This window comes from Anomaloglossus baeobatrachus, chromosome 2, assembly GCF_048569485.1.
Source record: "Anomaloglossus baeobatrachus isolate aAnoBae1 chromosome 2, aAnoBae1.hap1, whole genome shotgun sequence".
Classification (NCBI taxonomy): domain Eukaryota; kingdom Metazoa; phylum Chordata; class Amphibia; order Anura; family Aromobatidae; genus Anomaloglossus; species Anomaloglossus baeobatrachus.
The window spans coordinates 769,083,384-769,106,382 of record NC_134354.1 but is presented as its reverse complement, the minus strand read 5'-3'; the positions used below and the strand labels follow the sequence as shown (position 1 = coordinate 769,106,382).

At 45.1% G+C, this 22,999-nt stretch overlaps 1 protein-coding gene across 3 annotated transcripts in view; it reads left to right on the top strand.

Annotated features, from left to right (window-relative positions):
* Positions 1-22,999, top strand: part of RAB30 (RAB30, member RAS oncogene family) — a 117,885-nt gene that overhangs the window by 52,638 nt on the left and 42,248 nt on the right. Inside the window, exon 1 of one of the 3 annotated variants that reach the window (XM_075337516.1) lies at positions 22,734-22,791. The exons of the other annotated variants lie outside the window; for them this stretch is intronic. The gene's annotated coding sequence lies outside the window, so the exon portion shown is untranslated. Of the gene's footprint in view, positions 1-22,733; positions 22,792-22,999 lie in introns of those variants that run through there. 3 annotated transcript variants of the gene reach the window in all.

Below are 22,999 nucleotides of genomic sequence, written 5' to 3'. Positions count from 1 at the left end.
TGAAGGTGCACGGCAATGAAACAGTCCAGACAAAAAGGGCAGTTTGATGGTTTTTACTCACTGTAGTCACACCCTGGGGACGTACTGGATCTCAGGTGCGCCCGTGTCCCTAATGGCTGTGCCCATAGCAGGTGTAATGCATGCATACAAGTGAGGGAAAGGAACTTCCAGCACATATAGTGCTGGAAAAATGAAAAATAAGAATAAACACCCACTGCAAAGAGTCCTTGCCCCCGTCGCAGGTACGATATCGTGTGATAGCTGGCGTAGCGAAAATTATCGCTACGCCAGCTTCACATGCACTCACCTGCCCTGCGACCGTCGCTCTGGCCGGCGACCTGCCTCCTTCCTAAGGGGGCGGGTCTTGCGGCGTCATAGCTACGTCACACGGCATGCGGCCAATAGCGGCAGAGATGAGCAGGATGTAAACATCCCGCCCACCTCCTTCCTTCCGCATATCCTACGGAAGCCGCGGTGACGCCAGTAGGAGATGTTCCTCGCTCCTGCGACTTCACACACAGCGATGTGTGCTGCCGCAGGAACGAGGAACAACATCGGACCGTCGCGTTAGCATAATTATGGATTACGCTGACGCTGCACCGATGATACGATTACGACGCTTTTGTGCTCGTTAATCGTATCATCTAGGCTTTACACACTACGATATCGCATGCGATGCCGGATGTGCGTCACTTTCAATTTGACCCCACTGACATTGCACCTGCGATGTCGTAGTGTGCAAAGCCCACCTTAAGCTCTTTTGTGACCACTCCCTTTGCTATATAAAAAAAAAAAAAAAATCGCATGTCTTGCCATCTGATGCCGGTTAGAGAATCTCATTATGCTGATTACTTTGAAAGCAGCCTGTCTCTGAAAGAAGCTGAGGAGTTGTGACTATTGCAGTGGTGCTGTTTTGCTGCATTGAAGAAACTTTGTAGTGTTTTCCTTTTTGTGTCTTTTTCCTCTGTCTGCCTGCCTTTCCTTGTATTGTATTATTATAATGATGAGACTAGTGCTTTTGCCGGCCTTCTCACTAGCCAGGGTGAGTTCAGGGCAAGCGAGGGCCTAGGGACGTGGTGGCGACAGGGGGACGTTAGGGAGCTTATGTTACAGATTCAGGTGAGTTGCAGAAGGTGTCCCCTCTCCCTATCGCGAGGGCTTTCCTGTTATACCATCCCTTTTGTCACCTTTGTGTTGCGCTGTATGCGTAAATAATACTGCTATACAACTCATGTTAAGATTTGTGATGGTCCTAATCCTCGGATGCGAGGTCATATGTGGCGCGCCCTAAAGCTAAAGTGGCTTATGAGCCTTGTGCGTCCTGAGTTGACCAAGAATTCCATCTCCTTAAAGAAATTTTCAAGATTCCTTTATTGTTTCCCCTTCTGGGAAGTGTGTAAGGTTCAGGCCATTTATCTTGGCAGGAAATGAACTTTTTCCTGCAGAAACTGGAGAAGGATTTGGACGAGGAGCCTGGAGGAGTTTATTCATCTCAAGGAAAAATTATTCTTGTCCAGCTTTTCGTTAGACGGGGAAAGGAAAGTAATGAAGGTTTGTATGTGAGAGGCTTACATATAGCCGTGCGTGCCCCCGAACGCCCGATATTTTCAGATCCGTTTTGTTCGTATTATGTTTATGGCAGCGGTAATTTTCTGTTTCCAGCATCTTTTCGCTGTGCAGTGAAATCTTTCCTCTCATTTGTATGCTTTGTGCTTGTCAGCAGCCCGTGCCGAGGCGCCGAGATATATTCATTAAAGACATGAATCATCAGTTCTAAGCACAAACTATGTGGCGGCTTTTATCGAGAACAATCATCATGACAACGCGGAGAGATGTCCGCTTTTTCTTTTTTGTTATGTACGGCATTTAGTAGTACCAGTTTGGATGATAACCGAGACCCAAAGAGGTATAAACCTTTACCCGGACCGAAAACCACATGACTGTAAAGTCATGTAAACGAGGACACTAAGGGGTACACACCTGGGTCTGAAGGGCCAGATGGTTTGGGCACAATATGAAACACTGGGATGTCCCGGTCGTCTATATAAAAGGAGTAGAGCTGAGCAAATCAATTAATTCCAAATCAAATGTGTCACGAATTTCCTGAAAAAATTCAGATTCAATAGAATCCAAAATTTTCAGGATTTGATTAGCTTAAAAATAGCAAAATGGTGACTAACCTTCACCTGTCCTGCAACAGCAGTCCTTAGACTGGTCCTCCAATCTTTGTTTTGAATCTTCTAACCTCTAGTCTTCTGACCTTCTGGTCTTTAGGTCTTTTGGCCTATGGTATTTGGATCTTTCAGTCTCCAGTCTTGCGATCTTCCGTTCTCCTGTGTTTGGGTCTTTCTGTCTATGGTCTTTGGATCTTCCAGCCTTCTGCTCTCCAGTCTTTCGGCCTATGGTCTTTGGATCTTCCAGCCTCCAGTCTTCCAATCTTTTGGCCTTTGGGTCTTTCAGCCAGTGGTCTTTGGATCTTCCAGCCTCCAGTCTTGCGATCTTCCACTCTCCGGTGTCTGGGTCTTTCGGCCAATGCTCTTTTTATCTTCCAGCCTCCAGTCTTCTCAACTTCCGCTCTCCGGTCTTTGGGTCTTTCAGTCTAGGGTCTTTGGATCTTTCAACCTCCTGACCTTCCAGTCTCTGGTCTTTTGGCCTATGGTCTTTTTATCTACCAGTCTCTGATCTTTGGGTCTTTCAGCCTATGGTCTTTGGCTCTTCCAGCCTTGAGCCTTCTGATCTTCCAGTCTTCGGTCTTTCGGCCTATGGTCTTTGGCTCTTCCAACCTCCAGCCTTTCGATTTTCCAGTCTCCGGTCTTCCAATTTTTCAATCTTCGGTCTTTGGGTTTTTCAGCCTGTGGTCTTTGGCTCTCCCAGCCTCCAGTCTTCCAGTCTCCAATCTTTGGGTCTTTCGGTCTATGGTCTTTGAATCTTTCAGCCTCCGGTCTTCCAATCTATCAGCATATGGTCTACGTATCCATTATCAATGACTAGGTCTCAAGCAGTTACGTGCACCATGTGTGCCACACCGCACATGACTTTGTGAGGCCTAGTCAGTGCTGGGAGATTCGAAGACTAGAGGGTGGAAGATCCGAAGACTGGAGGCCGGAGTGAGGACTATAGGGCCAAAAAGAGAGCGGTAGTGGTACGACATGTGAAGGACGGGACTAGGAAAAGTGAACATAACATTTTATTGTTTTTAACTCCTTCCTTCATCTTCATTTATTATGCTGCAGGGTCTGAAGAGTCCCCTAGACTTGATGAATGTCTTTATTGAGTTTCTTACTATTCTTGAGAAATCATTACTATCCAATTGAAATTTTGTAGGTGGATTCCTTCGTATTAAACCCAAAACAAATTTTTACAAATGCACTCATATCTAGTGAGGATATTGGGTGGTTTTACTTTCCTCCTAGGGCTCCTGAATTTGGAAGCCCCTAGATAGAAGCTTGCCTAGGTCATTTTCAGTTTGCTGCTTCCGAAAACAAGTCCTTCTGCAGCTGCTTTCTTGTAATACAGTTGATCTTCCAAGATGAACCTCCTAAAAAGAAGAACCCCATTAAACTGAACCTGTCATATTCTCCGAGGCCCCAAACGGCCAACATTATCATTCAGCACCCATTCCCGGAAGTCCTTACCGTTCCATAACTCTTCTGCTATTTGCAGCAGTTTAAGGACCTGGTGGCACATACCTGGTTGACTTTGTGACTGGTCAATGACCACCTCTGCTGCACTTATAAGCTCTTTTCTAAACAGCTTGTAAGCGCTGCTCTAAAGTTGGCTGGACTAGTCAGATTCAGTTCCCCTTGTGCAGAGGTAAAGCTTCCTATTCTTGGAGCATAGGTGTCATGGGTGACAGACAGTCGTGTGGTTTTTGGCCATAGAAGGTCACAGAGTTGGGCTCTGTAAAATGCTACCTGACTTTCCATTATTCCTTCTGTCAGTATTCATTGTAATAAGTAGCTTTCCTCTTAGATTTTCATCTCTCCCCCTTTTGGACCCAGCAGGAGCTCACCTTCCACCCAGCTGTTGATCATCAGTATTCTCTTGGTGCTTATATACCCCTTCCTTCCCTGGACTGGTGCTGGTGATATTATTCAGTTCATTCAAGCCCTGGTTGCAAGCAGGTGGCTTGCGCTCACCTGTAGTATTGTTGCTGAACTTCTGAGTCATCTGTGGATAAGTAGTTCATGCTTTTCCCCCTGTGTGTCCTCCTTGTGTCTTCTATAGTGTTTAGTGAGGTTGATGAAGAGCTCATCCCTCACGTTCCCTATTCAGGGCCCAGCACTACTGTAAGGGACATCCTGAGATATGATGAGAATTATGACATTTAGTCATGTCAGTCAGCTACTTCGTGATGTCGCCCCCTCCCTTCCTGCTGCTTGGAGACCCAGCAAATGTAACACTCAAGGTGTCAAAATCAAATTAGGATAGCTCTTGAGCCAGCACACCCCCTGCGGAGTGAATTGCCCTAGACAGGAGGTGGGAGGGGAGCTCCAGGTTTACAACCTAACTTCAAACGTCTCCTCCAGGCGATTCGGAACCATCAGAAGAGTTTCGATATTGAGGGGTACATCGCCCCCACAAACAAGACAGGATATTTTCATATTCCTGAGGGCCAGACGCACGTAACACATATTTCGGCAAAAATGTATGATGTGCGTAGCCCTCCATAATTAATAACTGGCCACAGGAGGCCCGCAGGACTCTCATATTTCCTATCAAAATGGAGATCAATTCACAACAACAAAAATGAGGGTCATATCTTCTGTGTGAGAAGCTCAGGGGCAGAGCTAGGCTGGGAAATATAACGTTAGATTATTCTTAGCTAGCAGCAGGGGGAGGGAATTCCCAGCCAGGATGATGTCACGAGGGGGGGCCGTATGAGCCCAAGACAGAACAGATAAAAGTTAGGTACAGGGATCTGTGCATTGTCTTTACTCGGGGGTCATGCATACTATACACATGTGAGGAAGTCCATGAAACCCTGATCAAACAGCGCCCCCCCTGTGGCCAGACGCATAAGGTAACTGCTTGATCTGACTATGTTTGTGACCACGTCTTATCTGTAAATGTATTCTGACATATATATATTCTGTAAATTCCATATTGTATATATTGTAGCATCTAAGGGCATCTTGTGTGCCCTTAAGGCGATTAAATATATATAATTTAATCTTGGGCTGTTCTGTTATCTCGATCCTGAATTCCACGTCTATGGGCTCGGCGTAATAGTTATCGTAATCGATTGGTGGCAGCGAGTTTATGCCAAGGATCATTGTGGGGCAACCAGTGAAATCTGGGGAGGATTAGATATATTCTGCCCGCAGGAGTCGGGGGAATATATACCTTACTCAAACCGGGAACCCTTCAATCATCAGCATAGTATAATAGCGGGCTTATTGTCAAGCAACTCCATAATTGGCCTGACTATAAGAGGGGCGCTAGAGAGCGAGTCACGTCCTCTGTCTGGTGGAGAGGGGGGGTGTAACTTCCACTTCCTCCCCCTTTTCCTGACAACTAGGGTTACCTAGGGTAACTGGCTCGAATCATAGGTGCAGTACCTATCTAGGGTGGAGAGGACCCCAGGGACCAGCAGTAGGTTTGGTCAGGGGTCACTATCTGCCCCTTCCCTAGACACAGGGGTTCTCATCCGCCGTTCGCTTGGAACTTCCCCATCCCCAGTAATACACATAGTTCGAACCAGTGGCCAACTCCATGGCTGCAAAAATCGCTGCTGTAACCTAAGAGAGATGTGAGATACCTAAGTGACCTCCGTTAGTTAAAATACATCATTAGACAAACCTAAATCAATCGACAAGGGGTTTAAAAATTGAAAAGACATTACAAAGCGATGGGACATAGTTCTTAGTATGGATAACTCCTGTTTCGCCAGGTATTATTGCCTGATATGAGAACATAACTCTACTGCATCATTGGGTCACCAATGGCCTTGACAGAGGAAGACCTCTCCATCTGATTAACTCTTAATGACTAGGAGTGACATCAATGAGGGATTATCCCCTAAAAATGAACCTCCCCTCCCGCGTTGTACCCTTTAAGTAACTCTCTGTAATACGTCTAGTTCTTTTCTTGCAGACAGACATTCGACTTCAGATGACGGCTCTGTACATAGTCCCCATTGAGCCGCAGTTCCGGTTGGCTAGTTTCGGTCAAATGTTGATATTCTCACGCTTTGGTACGAATGTTTTGTCTACGGCTTTGGCATTTTTTGTGTGTATTTTATGTTTAGAAGATTGATGTCGCAGCAGGTTTTGTGATTGTAGCTCGGCTACCGGAGAATTATGCCCAGCTCTTGCCTTGCTCTGTATAAACATTGTGGAAATGAGTCTTTTTATTGCTTCGATATGAGGTAAAGCCCGTGCTGGGAATAGAAGAAGAGAAATTCTAAGATGTTGGATTCTCCGGAGAAGCCTCGATATTACCTTCTTTGGAAACAAAGGCGATAAATAGCATTTCGTATTTAGGCTCAACATTTATCTATGTAGAACCCAAATCTCTGGGATTTACATATCAAGTCCATCCATTACATAAGCGTCCATCCATCCATCCATCCATGGACCCAAATCTCCAAAATGTCCATAAGTTCATCATTAGACATCTACAAAGTCTTGGAATGTTTCTTAACACCACCAAGGGACCACAAGTTCAGTTGGTGCACCTGGGCAAAGGCCAAGGCTCTTTAGGTTGTGTAGGTCATGGCAGCTTTTGTGATGGACTATAGCCCACAAATGCCTGGAACTGGTCTTGATGCAAATTTTGAAACCTTGAATGCTCCAATTTTTTTCAAGCCGTCAATGTCGAGCGGTCATAGGTAGTCTTGATCATTGAACCCTACTTGAGGTAGAGAAGATGTATTGTAGGTGGTAAAAGGCTGGCAGTTGATGGTGAACTTTTTTGTCAACACTTCATATCTACTTTGAGGGACATTCTGGAGTGCCGTAATGTATTTTTTGCATATGGAGTGCTGTATGGTCCTTTCCAGACCATACCTTTTACACACCTCACACCTCCAGTGCATGTTTGGACGCTAGGGCTGTGTGAAGATGAAGCATCCCAGTGTTATACATAGTAAACTGGAGCACAGTAAGGCTATGTGCACCACGCTGCGGAAAATGCGCGGATTTTGCCGCGGATTTCTCGCGGAAAAGCCGCGGATTTCCCGAAAATCTGCAGCACAGGTACTTCCCAGCCATTTCTATGGCATTTTGGAAACGCTGTGCCCACGCTGCGGATTTTTCCGCAGCGGATTTCGTGCGGATTTTGGTCCGTAAAAATCTGCAACATGTCAATTATTGTTGCGGATTTTCATCCGGATTTTGGCTTTAAAATTGGGGGAAAAAAAAAAAAATCCGCACCAAATCCGCGGTAAATCCGTGGCAAATCCGCACCTTTGAAAAGGTGCGGATTTTGCGGGAAAGCTGCAGAAAAATCCGCAGCTACATTCTCCCGTGGACACATAGCCTTACCGGCGTCCCCATCCCCAGTGGGAATGCCAGCACACTCACTCTTCCGGCTGCTCAACGGTGGCTTCTGTGTCCCTGTTTCCTACTGCCGGCTCCCAGGGCCTGCGCACACCTTGCAGGTTTACTAGGAGCGCACTTGGGGCACGCAATTATTCTTAAAGGGTCAGCGCGCCCTAACCTGGATGGATGAGAGGCACTAGGTATTTAAGGCATCCTCCCCCTATGGAAGCTGGGCAACATGGTCTAACCTTAGAGACACATTGCTAGTTCTTCAGGTCCCTTACCCATGTGCTGCTACTGTGAAACTGTGTTGCTTCGTAGTACCTGTCATACCTGCTGCTGCACCTATCTACAGTCATATGAAAAGTTTGGGCACCCCTATTAATGTTAACCTTTTTTCTTTATAACAATTTGGGTTTTTGCTATTTCAGTTTCATATATCTAATAACTGATGGACTGAGTAATATTTCTGGATTGAAATGAGGTTTATTGTAGTAACAGAAAATGTGCAATCCGTATTAAAACAAAATTAGACCAGTGCAAAAGTATGGGCACCTCAACATAAAAGTGACATTAATATTTTGTAGATCCTCCTTTTGCAAAAATCACAGCCTCTAGTCGCTTCCTGTAGCTTTTAATGAGTTCCTGGATCCTGGATGAAGGTAGATTTGACCATTCCTGTTTACAAAACAATTCCAGTTCAGGTAAGTTTGATGGCCGCCGAGCATGGACAGCCGCTTCAAATCATCCCACAGATGTTCAATGATATTCAGGTCTGGGGACTGGGATGGCCATTCCAGAACATTGTAATTGTTCCTCTGCATGAATGCCTGAGTAGATTTGGAGCGGTGTTTTGGATCATTGTCTTGCTGAAATATCCATCCCCTGCGTAACTTCAACTTCGTCACTGATTCTTGCACATTATTGTCAAGAATCTGCTCATACTGAGTTGAATCCATGCAACCCTCAACTTTAACAAGATTCCCGGTGCCGGCATTGGCCACACAGCCCCAAAGCATGATGGAACCTCCATCAAATTTTACTGTGGGTAGCAAGTGCTTTTCTTGGAATGCCGTGTTTTTTTGCCTCCATGCATAACGCCTTTTTGTATGACCAAACAACTCAATCTCAAGCGCTGTATTGTTGACCGTTGCACATTGACACCATCTACAGCAAGATGATGCTGCAGGTCTTTGGAGGTGGTCTGTGGATTGTCCTTGACTGTTCTCACCATTCTTCTTCTCTGCCTTTCTGCTATTTTTCTTGGCCTGCCACTTCTGGGCTTAACAAGAACTGTACCTGTGTTCTTCCATTTCCTTACTATGTTCCTCACAGTGGAAACTCATAGTTTAAATCTCTGAGACAACTTTTTGTACCTTCCCCCGAACAACTATGTTTAATAATCTTTGTTTTCAGATCATTTGAGAGTTGTTTTGAGGAGTTCATGATGCCACTCTTCATAGGAGATTCAAATAGGAGAACAACTTGCAAGTGGCCACCTTAAATACCTTTTCTCATGATTGGATACACCTGCCTATGAAGTTCAAAGCTCAATGAGGTTACAAAACCAATTTAGTGCTTTAGTAAGTCAGTAAAAAGTATTTAGGAGTGTTCAAATCAAGAAATTGATAAGGGTGCCCATACTTTTGCACCGGTCAAATTTTGTTTAAATGCGGATTGCACATTTTCTGTTAGTACAATAAACCTCATTTCAATCCAGAAATATTACTCAGTCCATCAGTTATTAGATATATGAAACTGAAATAGCTGTTGCAAAAACCCAAATTGTTATAAAGAAAAAAGGTTAACATTAATAGGGGTGCCCAAACTTTTTCATATGACTGTATACCAGGTGTGTGTGCTGTACCTACCGTACCTGCTGCATCTAACTATACCGGCTGTGCCTGCTGTACCTGCCGCCCCAGCCACACCTACAGTGTCAGCCATTTAACTCCATACCCGCTGGTTCCTGCCGTCCAGTCTGTATCAGCCATCCCGGCTGGATCGGTCCTTATCAGAGACTGTCCTTATCCGAATCACCGACCCCTGTACCCAACTGTCATAGCACCGAGTCTCTCGGAGAGGCACCTGGTAGCTACCGGCAGCCGAGTCCATCCTCCCCATCAGGAGCTCTGGTGAAAACCCGGTGTGCGCCTAGTCCCGCTTTTCTGGTGAACTGATGCTGCGGTCCAGTTGGTCTATTCCCGCTTTCACACTCGAATATTACAGAAACCTTCCGGATTTGCTTTCTGGGAGGTTTCATGAGGTTTTTTCAGTGCCCAAAAAATTAGGCAATTCTTTGAAGAGTTGTTCACTTTAGCTGGGAGACGCACGTTCCAGATACATTTGCAAGAATGGGCACAAGGTGTTTCTGGTGTTGACCAGTTTTCTGGGGCAGCAAAACATAGCAGGATACAAAGGTAGTTATTGTAAACCCCTTAAAATTTAATAAAGTATACAAAGGTAGTAGGAAGTAACCTGTTGGATAGAAGTCTCAAATATTGAAAAATGGTGCCCTGTAGAATGGCTGCAAGACAGAGGTCTCTATTAGAGTGTAATCCTATAGTTTACGGCTTGTTGCCTAAGGTAGCGACCACCCTTACAATACAAGGAGCACAGCGCTCACAAGCTGTTTGCTGGAGAGCCTGCAAATGCTGTTCTGAAGGTGGCCAGATCTTTGATGTGGGCAACTTCAGAGATCGCACTCCTCCGATGCTACTTGCAGAATGGGCAATGCGCAGTTCAGGCCAATGGTTCAACCGTGCCACCAGCCTGGACTGTCAATCCTCAGGAGCGCACCACCTCCAGGCAATCAGGAAGTCGTTGATAGAGGACCAGTCCATTCTTGTAGTGTCATGTAGTGAAAACCCCTTTTTAAAGAGCATTTTTAGGCAAATTGGTTTGTTGCAATTTCGCTGCAGCACCCCAACAGGAGAAAGATAGTATTAGAGTGCCAATTAAAATCAAAATGCTGAGTATGTAATACATACATGTGTCATGTCCTCCACAATGGGAGATGCTCTCAGTGTCATGGCTCGGGAATTCGATCCGGTGACCTAATGTTGCGTGATCAGTTCCTCTGTCTACTGAGATATTGCCTTTTCATCCCTGTCCAATTGCTGATGGTTCTTATTGTCTTTGTTCTCCCTTTTTGGCTCACTTCTCTCCAGGTGTTTCCATTTTCCCGTTTTGGTCTGCTCTGTCACACTTTGGGTTGGGTTCTCGTATATGTTCGCCTTTCACTGCACTTCCTTGCTGGCTATACCTCTAGGTGCACTTGTGTCTAGGACTTCCAGCCCTTCAGCTTAGGGGTTTACCTTTTGGATAAACACCAGTTGAGTTCCTGGCTGCGAGTTGGTTTGTTCTCCTTCTTAACACTTTCATCTTATAGGAACTTGTTTTATTTCTGTCACTCTGGGTTTTTGTATCTTCCTGCACACCTTCCTCTCCCCTGGTTGGCAGTGTGTTTCAGCCTCGACTCTTCTCCTTTAGGAGGTATGAGAAACCCCTTGATGGCCTGTTAGGGAGTCAGGTCCAAGGTGGGGCTGTTAGTTTGTCACATGGTGTTTGGCTCTAAACGTGCCAAGTGTCATGGCGCTGTTCACACTCCAGCATGACACTCCACACTATGCCTTCTCTGGTGCTTCTGGGTTGCACAAGCAGGCTCAGGCATCGACCAGCTGTGTGCTCATTAGTGGTCGGGTTAGCAGGAGTTAATCTCTGCTAGCCTGCTGGTTACCTCTTGGATCACATGTTGTGGCAGACCTATCACAGTTACTACCTGCATTTTTAAGATGGTGGAGCCTGTCTTCCCATGCTGACTATAGCTTTTGCTAAACCAGTCTGTCTGCTATTGTGTTCCAGTTGCTGGTGATTGATTGCGTGGTGCGGAAATCTTCTCGTTGTCTGGTTATTTCTTCCGTGCCTTTTATGTCCATGTTATCACACATAGATGGAGTTTTGGTTTCCTCAACTGTCTATGTCTGTGAGTTGCCTGTCCTGCTCTTATCCTGTGGTGGGGGTATAAGATCAGGGCTGGTCAGGAGCAGGGCAAGGAAGGCGGCCCAGACATCTTCACCATTAGAGGTATCTCTGGGATTAGAGATATCTAGGACCCCCTAACTTAAAGGTCAGTCTAGAAGCCCCTGTCCCCGGTTATCCCCTTTTGCCGTGTGACATTGTGTGCAGCTAGTGTCCTTCTAGTCTGTACAGGGACCAGTTTAGTGTGGGCGCGTCTTGTCCTTGTAGTAGGTCTTTCCCCTTTTCCATTACCCATGTGTGAGAGTGTTTATGTCCTCCACTCTTGACTACTAAATCTGAATGCATGACCCCACGTTGACCACCATTACCCTACAATTCCCTAATATGGAGTCTAAAATCCAGACAATCCCTTTAAGGACAGAACAACAGTGAATCAGACAGTTCAACCCATGTCCCTGTATCAGAAACATTATAGATGATGAACTAAGACATGAGGACTAAGTACGTGAGGGTCGTGAGTCATCACAGCATGGGTCATCACTTCTGGAATATGTGGCAGACGCGATGTTCTGCAGCAGTACCGCCATTGCATTACTCTCGGAAGGTTTTGGAGCCGGAGCGCTCTCATTAAGCATGCCGTGTCATCTCTCCCTGTTGCTGTAATCCACCGGGACGTGATTATTTCTTACCTTGTCGTCCAAAAAAAAAAAATCTATTTAAAGGAGAAGACTTTTATTTTTGAGTTTAGCATTTCTTCTCCAAAAGGGAGCATTCTGAATTAATTACAAAATGGACTTCAGAGCTGAAATCAGATTAGTTGATTAGTTTTGATTCACTTCCGGCTTTTTCTACTTGTGTTCCCTGTTATCAGCCATTTTGAGCTGATTATATTAGCCTTCATTGAGATGAGAGGAAAAAAAATGTCGTTTTACCTTTATTTTCAAAAGCCCATCTAAGAGAACAAGTCACCTTCCATAATCACAGCAATGGCGACTATTAATACCGCCAGAACATAAATCCTGCAATAATTACACTGGCCATTAGCATAACTGTAAGGGGTGCGTATGGGCTACTAATATAGCCGTTGAGAAGGGGTTGTCCGAATAGTGGACAACCCCTTTAAGACCCCTATTTCCTGTTGGGTAGAGATTAGCAGCATAAACTGACCCAGAACCTAAATATTAAGAGTAGTATTCCAAGCAAAGATCATTGTGAAAGGAAGGAGAGAAGGTGAGCTGTGACATTACATATTGTGAATGATAGACTGTGTTATCTACTGTATATAGAAGCGTTATCAGTCATTGTGCAAGAGGAGGAGGTGAGCTGTGATATCACCTATTGTAAATTGTGTACCCTGTGCTATACATTGTATATAGAGGTGTTTTCAGTCATTGAATAGGAGGAGGAGGTGAGCTGTGACAGCACTTATTGTGAATGGTGGATCCTGTGATATGTATTGTATATAGAGGTGTTATAATTCATTGTACAGGAGGAGGTGAGCTGTGACATCACCTATTGTGAATGGTGGATTCTGTGTTATCTACAGTATATAGAGGTATTATCAGTCATTGTACAAGAGGAGGAGGTGAGCTGTGATATCATTTATTGTGAATGCTGGATCCTGTGTTATCTACTGTATATAGAGGTGTTATCAATTATTATTATTATTATTATTATTATTATTAGACAGAAGGAGGTGAGCTGTAACATCACCTATTGTGAATAGTGGATCCTGTGTTACCTACCTGTATATAGAGGTTTTATCAGTCATTGTACATGATTGGGAGGAGGTGAGCTGTGACATCACCTATTGTGAATGGTGGATCCTGTGTTACCTGCCTTTATATAGAGGTGTTATTTGGTATTGTACAAGAGGAGGAGGAGGTGAGCTGTGATATTACCTTTTCGGAATGATGGATCCTGTGTTATCTACTGTATATTGAGATGTTATCAGTCATTGTACAGGAGGAGGAGGTGAGCTGTGACATCACCTATTGTTTATGGTGTATCCTGTGTTATCTACTGTATATAGAGGTGTTATCAGTCATTGTACATGACTGGGAGAAGGTGAGCTGTGACATCCTCATTATGAATGGTGCATCCGGTGCTATCCACTGCGCATAGACGTGTTACCTTTCATTGTAATCCTGATTGTGATAATGTGATTAATGTATAGTCTTGAATCAAGAAATGTGAGTTTAGTATATATCTGGTGTGAAAACTGCAAAATGTCTGTTGTTTTTTTTTAATATCATTAGTAATATGTAAAATTAGCAGAAAAAAAACAAAGCCTAAACCCATAGGTTGTTTTCTGATTCCACATTCCTTTCATACTCGGTGGGTTCAATATAAACATCCATAGCGCGCTCCCCCTAGTGGTGGCTCCGCGCAGCGCCGCTTTACTGCACGACACTTTACTGCGCTCTTTGCAGCACTGAGTGAACAGAGCGTATTACACATAGCACATTGTGTTGTGAAATGTTGTTCTAGGGGGATTCAGTTTATTAAATGCCCCCCCTCTGTTATTTGGGCAGAATTCATTGTTGCCCATTGACCGGTGTCTGCCTCGGCTTTGCCCAGCATGGGCTCCACACAGGCGGCTTCTCCGGCTCCGTGACACAAATCAATGAGCCTTTTGCTTTGACTTTTTTTTTTTTTTTAACGTTTTGCATGGATGAGTAGAAATAATTAGTGACCCCTACGGTCTTTACCGGAAATGAAGCCAAATATTCTGTGTGTTACCGCCGTCGTCATGTGGATGAGCCTGGGCTGCCATTTGTGTGCCGGCCTATGGAGCGTAAAGCACGTACGACACCCCCCCCCCCTCCCCGCTCCTTAGGTGCTGTCTGTCTTATTATTGTGCTGGCTCCTTATAAAAGTTATTACTTCACTGGCCCAAATATACAGAAAAAGGGCAATTGAAAGGAAGGAAACAACAAACAGTGCCAGTGGGCGTATAGATGGAGACAACACATTAAAACCCCCCCAGAAAACACAAATTCACAAAAGTGGGCTGGACAAAATTGTTGGCACCTCTCCAAAATTGTGGGTAAACAACTTTGTTTTAAGCATGTGATGCTCGTTCAAACTGACCTGTGGCAAGTAACAGAAGTGGGCAATATAGAAATCACACCTGAAACCAGATAAAAAGGGGAGAAGGAGTCATTCTCTCTCTGAGTAGGTGAGGAGAAGGACTCACAAGCTCTTTCTATAAGTAGGTGAGGAGGAGGACTCACAAGCTCTTTCTATAAGTAGGTGAGGAGAAGGACTCACAAGCTCACTGTATGGTATGAGTAGGTGAGGAGAAAGGCTCACAAGCTTTCTGTATGAGTAGGTGAGGAGAAGGACTCAAGGGATGTATGTATGAGTAAGTGAGGAGAAGGACTCACAAACTCTCTGTAGGAGTAGGTGAGGAGAAGGACTCACAATCTCTGCATGAGTAGGTGAGGAGAAGGACTCACAAGCTCTCTGTATGAGTAGGTGAGAAGGACTCAAGGGATGTATGTATGAGTAAGTGAGGAGAAGGACTCACAAGCTCACTGTATGGTATGAGTAGGTGAGGAGAAGGACTCACAAGCTCACTGTATGGTATGAGTAGGTGAGGAGAAGGACTCACAAGCTCTCTGTATCAGTAGGTGAGGAGAAGGACTCAAGGGATGTATGTATGAGTAAGTGAGGAGAAGGACTCACAAGCTCACTGTATGGTATGAGTAGGTGAGGAGAAGGACTCACAAGCTCTCTGTATCAGTAGGTGAGGAGAAGGACTCAAGGGATGTATGTATGAGTAAGTGAGGAAAAGGACTCACAAACTCTCTGTATGAGTAGGTGAGGAGAAGGACTCACAATCTCTGCATGAGTAGGTGAGGAGAAGGACTCACAAGCTCTCTGTATGAGTAGGTGAGGAGAAGGACTCACAAGCTCACTTTATGGTATGAGTAGGAAGGCTCACAAGCTTTCTGTAAGAGTAGGTGAGGAGAAGGACTCAAGGGATGTATGTATGTATGAGTAAGTGAGGAGAAGGACTCACAAACTCTCTGTATGAGTAGGTGAGGAGAAGGACTCACAAGCTCTCTGTATGAGTAGGTGAGGAGAAGGACTCACAAGCTCTGCATGAGTAGGTGAGGAGAAGGACTCACAAGCTCTCTGTATGAGTAGGTGAGGAGAAGGACTCAAGGGATGTATGTATGAGTAAGTGAGGAGAAGGACTCACAAACTCTCTGTATGAGTAGGTGAGGAGAAGGACTCACAAGCTCTCTGTATGAGTAGGTGACGAGAAGGACTCACAAGCTCTCTGTATGAGTAGGTGAGGAGAAGGACTCACAAGCTCTCTGTATGAGTAGGTGAGGAGAAGGACTCACAAGCTCTCTGTATGAGTAGGTGAGGAGAAGGACTCACAAGCTCTCTGCATGAGTAGGTGAGGAGAAGGACTCACAAGCTCTCTGTATGAGTAGGTGAGGAGAAGGACTCACAATCTCTCTGTATGAGTAGGTGAGGAGAAGGACTCACAAGCTCTCTGAATGACTAGGTGAGGAGAAGGACTCACTGTCTCTCTGTATGAGTAGGTGAGGAGAAGGACTCACAATCTCTCTGTATGAGTAGGTGAGGAGAAGGACTTACAAGCTCTCTGAATGACTAGGTGAGGAGAAGGACTCACAAGCTCTCTGTATGAGTAGGTGAGGAGAAGGACTCACAAGCTCTCTGTATGAGTAGGTGACGAGAAGGACTCACAAGCTCTCTGTATGAGTAGGTGAGGAGAAGGACTCACAAGCTCTCTGTATGAGTAGGTGAGGAGAAGGACTCACAAGCTCTCTGTATGAGTAGGTGAGGAGAAGGACTCACAAGCTCTCTGCATGAGTAGGTGAGGAGAAGGACTCACAAGCTCTCTGTATGAGTAGGTGAGGAGAAGGACTCAGGAGCAGGACTCACTGTCTCTCTGTATGAGTAGGTGAGGAGAAGGACTCACAATCTCTCTGTATGAGTAGGTGAGGAGAAGGACTCACAAGCTCTCTGAATGACTAGGTGAGGAGAAGGACTCACAAGCTCTCTGTATGAGTAGGTGAGGAGAAGGACTCACAAGCTCTCTGTATGCGTAGGAGAGGAGAAGAACTCACAAGCTTTTTCTATCAGTAGAAGAGAAGAAGGCCTCCTATGCTTTCTCTTGGAGTAGGCAGTGGAAACAGGACTCACAAGCTTTCTTTATGAATGAGTGGACAAATCAGGACTCACAGGCTTTCTCTGAGTAGATGAAGGGCTTGCAGTCTGTATCTCTCAGTTAGACGTCTCTTAGACCTTATCAATGGGTTTCTGTCTTTCATGACTTGTTTCTTATTTATGATGTGTTTTGGACACTTTTGCATTTCCATCTACGGGGGAGTGGTTTATTGGGAGAGGGTTGTGACTTTATATGTGACGCAAGTCACCAAAAATAGACTTAGGTCCATCAAGGTCAACCTTTTTCCACCAATTATACGTTCTTTGTTAGTAAATCATCTGTAACCCACCATGCTGATGATATTTTCCAGGTCTTTTTTATCAGCTGTTATAGTGTCTGCCGCTACTACCTCTTGCTGTAGGGCATTCCACCGTCTGACTGCTTGTTTTAGACATTTTTGGGCAGAAAAAAGTAAGACAAATAATAAGTGGCGTAAACTTAGACCTGACAGTCTCAAAAAGAAAAAGGAAAGGGGTTTGTTTTTTGGGACCAATCCTCGTGTTGGTAGCTGTGCTATATAGAAGGCGTATTTGATGTCATGTACCGGCGGTAGCCGGGCGAGCCGCGTGCCTTCTCTTCACGGTGTTGTCTGCCGCCCACACTCTGACACAATGCCCGCTGCTCTCTGCAGTAATTGAATGGTCAATGTGACATGATGGGGAGATTGATTAGGCCGTTCCTGAATATTGTGGGAATCCGGGGTGTCAGGGCTGCGTTTCCCATCAATAAAGATAGTGGCAAACCATGATCAATAAACCCGCCATCCCTCTGTGCAGTTCTCTTATTCATTTCCTGATAGTTGGATCCAGGAGGTATCTAGCGGTAAACATTTTTAGGAAAAGATCTATCATTTTGTCACACAGTCACCCGAGCTTCACCTCCTGGTCTTCCTTCTTTCATTAAAGGGGTTGTCCAATACTTTTACATTGATGGCGTATCCTTACGATAGGTCATCAATGCCTGATCGGCTGTGGTCCGCCACCCCACCGATCAACTGTCCTTGGTGCCACCGAGGCCGGAAATGCTCAGTTCCGGAGCTGCTCCGTTTTCTGATAGTGCCCACAGTTGGGTACTGCACATTTGCCTCCTTTTGATTTGAATGGGAGACAGATGTACAGTACTCGGCCGCGGCCGCTATCAGCAGAAGGGGCAGCTCCGGAACTGAGCATTTCCGGCAGCATCCTGCCGCCACCGACACCGAGAACTGCTGATCGGCGGAGGTGCCAAGTTTCAGACCTCGGCAGATCCTATGGACAGGCCATCAATGGAAAAGTAGTGGACAACCCCTTTAATGAAAGAGGAGTGTGAGTGCAGGGTGTTGGACCCCGGTCGATCAGATACCGATGATCTATCCTAACGATAGGCCATCAATGTAAAAGTAGTGGACAACCCCTTTAATAAAAGAAGGGTGGGACACCCGGTGTCAGACCCAGGCCGGTCAGACATTGATGACCTATCCTAACAATAGGCCATCAATGTAAAATTAGTGGACAACCCCTTTAATAAAAGAAGGGTGGGACACCTGGTGTTGGACCCCGGCTGATCAGACATTGATGACCTATCCTGACGATAAGCCATTATTGTAAAAGTAGTGGACAACCCCTTTAATGAAAGAGGAGTGTGAGTGCAGGGTGTTGGACCCCGGTCGATCAAATACCGATGATCTATCCTAACGATAGGCCATCAATGTAAAAGTAGTGGACAACCTCTTTCATGAAAGAAGGGTGGGACACCTGGTGTTGGACCCCGGCTGATCAGACATTGATGACCTATCCTGACGATAAGCCATTATTGTAAAAGTAGTGGACAACCCCTTTAAAGAAATAAAGGCAGGAGTGCGGGGTGTTGGACCCAGGCCTAATCAGACACTGATGATCTCTCCTAAAGAGAGGATGTCAATATTAAAGTAGTGGAAAACCCCTTTAATGAAAGAAGGATGGGGCGCCGGGTGATGAACCTCGGCTAATCATACATTGGTTCTGAGTCTGAACTGGGTGCAAAAACTTAAAAAATCTACACTATATGGAGATAAGGTATGCACACCAGTGACTATGCAAGGGGAATACATGAAAAGCAGAAACTGCTGAGACCCAGGCGATATATGCGTATAACATCGTTTTTCGTTTGTCAACCCGGCCCCCCCCACACCTATTGCCAGTCCACATTATACGCATATATAGCCTGGGTCTCCGCTTCCCATACACGGTAAGTTTTTTAACTGCATGAGAGGACACACACAAGCTAGGGACCCCAACGTAGAGAAATACTTTGGCGTAGTGTTGGGGCTCTATTGCATTGATCAATTCAGTAGCTAAATTTCTCTTGATTCATATGTTCATGGCAGTAATGCAGGTTCCATTTTTCATATTTTCACTCTTGCATATAGCTATTGGATTTTTCATATTTTCACTCTTGCATATAGCTATTGGATTTTTCATATTTTCACTCTTGCATATAGCTATTGGATTTTTCATGTCAGTATTCACACAGCAGTTTCTGCTTTTCATATATCCCCTTGCATAGTCACTGGTGTGCATACCTTATCTCCATATAGATCATACATTGATGACCTATCCTAAAGAGAGGCCATTAATGGATAAGTAGTGGACAACCTATTTAATGAAGGAAGGGTGGGAGTGCGGGGTGATGGAACCTGGCCAATCAGACAATGATGACCTGTCCTAATGATAGGCCATCAACAACCCCTTTAAACAGAGTGGGTAGAGGGCAGTAAAAAAAAGTGTTTTTACATGTAGTACAGCAAAGCCAACTTTAGCCCTTGGATAACTAAATAGTAGGGTGTAACCCTTCTCCTCCACCCCCTTTAAGTATGTTCACATGGGGCTTTTTGGCTCCAATTCTTTGCCAAAATACAAAAACATTCCAAATTCTACTTGTAACAATCTTTCATTTTTGACAAGACACTGCTGTATTTTTTTTTCGGTCTGTATGTTAGAAAAAGCATCATGTGAATTTTTCACTTTATTTTTTCCCCTCAGCTGTTATAACGGATTTTGATGCTTTTTTTTTGTTTTTCGGGGAGGTTTTTGCAATAGAAATGCACTAAAGAAAACACCCTATTACACCTCATTGTTCTGTAACAATCCAGTATCCAATATCTGTTAGAACCGTTTTTTAAGTTATTGATTTTTCAGCCAGAAAATCCATTTGAAAACCAAGGCTGTAAAACACAACTTAAGGCCATGTTCACACGCACCATTTTTGCAACTTATTTTTGCAGGAATAACCTACTCTCTTGACCGTGAAATCGCACGTTTTTTTAGCATTTCTGCTGTATTTTTTTTGCAGCTTTTTTTGGGGTTTGGATAATATATGTGCTTCGTCTAAAGCATTTGTTCAGTAAAGTTAGCTTCATTCACCAAAAACGCATCAAGAACGCTTAAAAAAATGGGGGGAGGGGGTGTTGTGTTTCTCGCAAGGATTTTCCACTTTCTCATCACTTTCTATGAGTGAAAATAAAAATTTGCAAAAACACTGCAGAATCTGACAGGCAGAAGGTTTAAAAAACGCTGCAGTTTTCAAATTCAGTCAAGAAAAAAAAAAAAACAATTGTGTGCAGGAGATTTCTGAAATCTCACAGCTTTTTGCATAAAAAAAACTGAAAAAAAGTAACCAAAAGGCAAAATGTGAACATAGCCTACAGCTACCATGTTTTCCAAAAAATAAGACACTGTCTTATTGTTTTTTTTGCCCCAAAAAACAGTACGTGAGGACCTGTGGTGGAACACATCGATGCGTTCCACCACAGGTCCTCGATGCGTTCCACCACAGGTCCTCGATGCGTTCCACCACAGGTCCTCGATGCGTTCCACCACAGGTCCTCGATGCGTTCCACCACAGGTCCTCGATGCGTTCCACCTGAGGTCCTTGATGCGTTCCACCTCAGGTCCTTGATGCGTTCCACCACAGGTCCTCGATGCATTCCACCGCAGGTCCTCGATGCGTTCCACTGCAGGTCCTTAATGTGTTCCACCACAGGTCCTCAATGCGTTCCGCCGCAGGTAGTTCATGCATTCTACTACAGGTCCTGAATATGTTCCACCACAGGTCCTTGATGCGTTCCATCTCAGGTCCTTGATGCATTCCACCGCAGGTCCTCAATACGTTCCACCATAGGTCCCCGATGCATTCCACCGTAGGTCCCCGATGCATTCCACCGTAGGTCCTTAATACGTTCCACCACAGGTCCTCGATGCGTTTCACCGCAGGTCCTCAATACGTTCCACCGCAGGTCCTCAATACGTTCCACCACAGGTCCTCGATGCGTTCCACTGCAGGTCCTCAATACGTTCCACCGCAGGTCCTTCATGCATTCTACTGTAGGTCCTGAATATGTTCCACCACAGGTCCTCGATGCGTTCCATCTCAGGTCCTTAATACGTTCCACTGCAGGTCCTCGATGTGTTCCACTGCAGGACCTCAATGCATTCCACCTCAGGTCCTCGATACATTCCACCACAGGTCCTTAATACGTTCCACCATAGGTCCTCGATGCATTCCACCGCAGGTCCTTAATATGTTCCACCACAGGTCCTCGATGCATTCCACCGCAGGTCCTTAATATGTTCCAGCACAGGTCCTCGATGCATTCCACCGCAGGTCCTTAATACGTTCCACCACAGGTACTCGATGCATTCCACCGTAGGTCCTTAATGCGTTCCACCACAGGTCCTCGATGCATTCCACCGTAGGTCCTTAATGCGTTCCACCACAGGTCCTCGATGCATTCCACCGTAGGTCCTTAATGCGTTCCACCACAGGTCCTCGATGCATTCCACCGTAGGTCCTTAATGCGTTCCACCACAGGTCCTCGATGCATTCCACTGCAGGTCCTCAATACGTTCCACTGCAGATTCTTGGTGCATTCTACTGTAGGTCCTGAATATTTTCCACCAAAGGTGCTCGATGCGTTGCACCATAGGTCCTAAATGTGTTCCACAGTGTCCCGTTCAGTGTCTGGTGAGAATGATTGTAGGGTCTGTCTTTTCTCTTTTAGGGGTGTCTGCTTTCTATAATGAAGTGTCCTGCAGTATTCTTTAACTTTTTTAGCTGCCTGGACACTTCATTATTGAACCACAACTAGGGCACACTTTGAAAAAGCCAAAAATTCCTGCTAGGGCTTATTTTTGGGGTCGGGCTTATGGTTATAGCATACTCCGAAAAGGGCAAAAATTCCGGCTAGGGCTTATATTGGGGTAGGGCTTATATTTACAGCATACTTCGAAAGAGCTGAAAATTCCTGCTAGGGCTTATTTTTGGGGTAGGGCTTATTTTCGGGGAAACACAGTAAATGCACAGGTCCAGTTACATAAACTATGTAACCATGTGTGGTCATTATCTGGGATTTTATGTCAGATTCGGGGCACACCCTATTGACAGGGGGAATGGTAAACTTAGTTTTTTAATGGATATACATTTCCAGGAGGAATAACAGAGGAACAGCTCCATGCAGAGTTATCCAAAAATACACTTTTGTTTTTTTTTTTTACTTTATAAGAAGGCGAGTTACTAAAGAGGAAAGCTGCATTTAAAGAGTTAAAGAGCAGCTACATATAGTCAAGCGCTGACCCTTACCCCAGTGCTGCCTTTTTATATCATCCCCTTTAAGGATTACTACTGATGGTGATGTTTCCACCCTCCACTTTCCAGGACACGCTAAGAACACGTGCCAGGTTTCCACTTAAGTGTATCCATGTCAGTTTCCCTTTAATTAGCAGGAATGGACGCGTGGCCCCAGATTCGCCACTTTGTACCGGCGCGGCTTTGTCATCTCTTACAGTATTGTGCAGTAATTGCCCTGACACCGCAGAAAGGCAGCGAGGAGACAAGAAGGACGCCGTGTGTTATAAGTGTCGGGGCCGCTTACATCAGCAGCAGATGACACCAGATATGGAGAGATGTTCCCAGCAGAGAGATGTGCTCCATGTCATAGGAGCCGCGTGTGCGCTGCCGTCTACTGCACATGTAATATTAATGACACTGCACAGTCATGGGCCTGCAATGCGGAGGAAGACGGCGGGGGCCTGCTTATAATAGGCAAAGAAATGCAAAACGTGATGTCATACTCCCATCCCTGCACCAACATGACTTATGGTGACGTATTATGCTCCAGAGCTGCACTCATTATTGGATTCACTGCACATACATTACATTACTGATCCTGTACTGATCCTGAGTTACCTCCTGTATTATACTCCAGAGCTGCACTCACTATTCTGCTGGTGCAGTCACTGTGTACATACATTACATTACTGATCCTGTACTGATCCTGAGTTACCTCCTGTATTATTCTCCAGAGCTG